This window comes from Bactrocera latifrons, unplaced genomic scaffold (assembly GCF_001853355.1).
Source record: "Bactrocera latifrons isolate USDA-ARS-PBARC rearing strain unplaced genomic scaffold, ASM185335v1 scaffold_662, whole genome shotgun sequence".
Classification (NCBI taxonomy): Eukaryota; Metazoa; Arthropoda; class Insecta; order Diptera; family Tephritidae; genus Bactrocera; species Bactrocera latifrons.
Genome location: NW_017537337.1, coordinates 55,366 through 59,056, shown reverse-complemented (window position 1 = coordinate 59,056; position 3,691 = coordinate 55,366).

Genomic DNA, 3,691 nt, shown 5'->3' with positions numbered 1-3,691 from the left:
AAATACTAAGGTCACTAATCAATATACCCGAAATGAACATTTATTACATTGTTGATAGAAAAGGGTATTTGTAAATACATATCTACGTTTAAGACTAGATTCGTATGCGCCGGCGATAATGAACATAAATATTTGAACTACGATATTTGTATGCTTACAAAAATATCTTCTTTACAATTATAACGGTTCAGAAATCTGAACAAAACCTCCTTTTCACCTTACGCTACACTAATCTTCATACAAAATGTATGGTGTTACCCGGGTATGCTGTCTGTTGACGTGCGTATGTAAAACTCTCTGTTGACATAAAGGTTAAAGTGTCCCCTTGGCTTTGATTCTTGCAAGTTGCAAGAGTATGAAATGTTCGGTTGCTCCCGATCTTAAGCCTTCCTTGCTTCCTGCCTATTGGAACAATCATGTAACTTAATTCAAAAAACATTCATCTCGTTGTTTCCTTTTTAAATATTTTCAGCCTTACTGCTGACCAAAAACGTCAAAAAGATGTTCGTATAAAACAGTCTCTAAAATCAAATAAATAGTTAGTATGCTAACATATTATTRAAGGTTGCTCCCAACTAACAATTTTGTGCACAAATTTCATGAATTCGCGTAAAAATAAATTCATTTATGATTACACAATTTTCGAATATGGAAACACAAATTTGTGAATTTTTCCATGGTTAATGGCATTTACGTGAAGTTTGCGATAAGGCTGATTCATTCCGTCCTTTTGGTTGTTCACATTTAAGACTAGGCTGACTTCACCTACACTGTAAACAGGAATTCCCCAAGATGACTTCATTGTGCTCGCAACTTTGAAAGTTTGGATAGGGACTATCAAAACTGACTATTCACAGTATTTTCTTACCTCGTAAGTGTACGCTCAAAATGAAACCATCTCGGGCGCCAGTGGTGACTAAGGGTGGAAAGAGGTCAAAATGGGTTGCGCAGAACAAAAACCGCTGAAAATTTACACCTAAATATATAACCTTAACACCGGCGACGTTTCTCCATGGGCACCACTCAGCTGTACCTTTTGGTTACATTGTATCAGATGATAGTTTCTCTCTCCCTTTACGATGGTCGACATTCACAATTTCCAGTTTTAACCGCACCAACTTTTCAAAACCTCTATTTAAATTTAATTTAAATTTGCTGCTCTTAACTTTATTACAAGTAATTTAACTTGCTATATATATTTTTTTCAAACAGAAATSTAATAATCTCTAATTAATATTGGTTACATATACAAATACCTACCATACCTACTTAATAAATTTTGCAGCATTTGACTTTGTGATTTTATTAAATCTTGAGTCATGTTTTGCATGGTAGACATAAATTGTGTCATTCTGTGTGACATTTAAAATAATAGTTTCAACACCTCTATTTATAGGATTTTGTATCCGTTCCATTTGTACAGTTTTGCCTTTCCCTACATTTGTATAGTATTATCCTTAAAAGAATTAGGATTTGATGGAGTCATGTGTAGAAGTTCACGCAAGCGAGGAAAGTTCTCTGATCGCCATTCACTTGGGAGTGGCCAGAAACGGTTATTTTACATGTGACTCAAGCAGCTCATGACTTCCAGTCTTTGACCACGTATCCTCTGGGTAGCCTAAGAACATCCGTTTGAAGGCGAGCTAAAGTGAGAAGGTGAAATATCCCTTATATATGGTTGTTCTCAGGGTTTGGGACCCGCCACGTAGAAAAACACCCCCATTGAAAAGGAAAAACCACCCTTTTGATGGCGACCATGGCAAACGAAATACGGATTACGAATTGAGGGCATGCACCTGGAATGTCCGGCCCCTTAATTGAGAAGGTGCCGCTGCCCAGCTGGTTGATATCCTCGTGAAAATAAAGGTTGCCATCACCGCCGTCCAAGAAATGCACTGGACGGGACAAGGACTGAAACGAGTAGGTTCCCACAAAACTCATACGGCTGTGTAAAGTGACGTTGAGCAACACTAAAAGCTCCGTCAGAATCGGGAAGGACCTCTCTGAGTCGTTCGATACCAAACGAGGGTTCAGAAAAGGCGACTACCTATCGTAGAGAAGGTACCATCTTCTACAGCTGCTGGCGTATGCCGATGATATTGATATCATCGGCCTCAACACTCGCGCCGTTAGTTCTGCTTTCTCCAGATTGGACAAGGAAGCAAAGCAGAAGGGTCTGGCAGTAAACGAGGGCAAGACGAAATATCTTCTGTCACCAAACAAACAGTCTTCGCACTCGTGACTTGGCACTCACGTCACTGTTGACAGTCACAACTTTGAAGTCGTAGATAATGTCAGTCTGGAAATCCAATGCAGGATAACTCTTGCCAACTGGTGCTACGTCGGACTTAGTAGGCAATTGAGAAGCAAAGTACTCTCTCGACGAACAATAACCAAACTCTATAAATCACTCGTAATTCCCGCCCTGCTTTATGGTGCAGAGGCTTGGACGATGTCAACAATGATGAGTCGACATTGCGAGTTTTCGAGAGAAAAGTTCTGCGRAAGATTTATGGTCCTTTGCGCGTTTGCCACGGCGAATATCGCATTCGATAGAACGATGAGCTGTATGAGATATATCACGACATTGACATAGTTCAGCGAGTTAAAAGGCAGCGGCTACGCTGGCTAGGTCATGTTGTCCGGATGGACGAAAACGTTCCAGCTCTGAAAGTATTCGACGCAGTATCCGCCGGCGGAATTAGAGGAAGAAGAAGACCTCCACTACGTTGGGAGGACCAGGTGGAGAAGGACCTGGCTAGCGAAAAGAGAAACGACTGCAGCACTGTTGTTAACTCAGCTATAATCGCGTAAGCGGTGTCGACGCCAGTTAAGAAGAAGAAGATTAGGATTTGAAATTTTATCTGAGATTGCTATAATTTCATTACGGGGTGTTTGTAACTCTTGGTTACCGTGGCAGGGAGACAATTTCGTTTTTAAGTATGTAWAGGGCAACCCCAATATTTTGCAGTATGATTTTAACCACATTCACTAAAATTTTTATTTAAATCCTCTTATTTAAGGGTACATTTTAAAGTAGAATGTAGACCACTGCACAAGAATTGCGTAGGATGCAGTATGCTTTCGTGTGTCTACATTCTTTGTACCTTGTACTGAACCATTTATATTATGTATTTCCTCAACGGTTATTCTGCGATGAACAAATATTTTAAATTGCAAATCGGATGTACTTCATTTTTCTTTAATTGGTTAGAAATTGGCATCAATTCTATTTTTCCTGCTAAAAATATTTACTACTGATTTAATACTAAAACCGCATTCCTTCAGTGCTTCTTTAACATCATTAGTGTATCCGAATACTCTACACCTTTTATAACAACAACCAGGCATTTTGAACTCTTCAGTAGCTAAGAGTTTACTACTCCTGTTTTTGTTTAACAAGTACATCCATGAAACTTTTTTAAGTGTATGTATGAATTTTTGTTTCAACTATGTTACATTTTTTCTGTGGGAGTACCCTTTCGTTATCGTTGAGCTCCATGCTCAGCTAGGCAAATCTGTTGCCATTAAGAATTTGTGGCTCTTTATCATTTGGCGTGCCTGGTCGCTAATTTACTTGCACCTGATTTCCTTTTTTCATTTATACTAATACTAGTCTGTACAGATGGTCCTTTCTTGCTTGGTACATTCTCACCTGTCCGGGTGTTTGCTGGTACCTGCACAGTGGTTG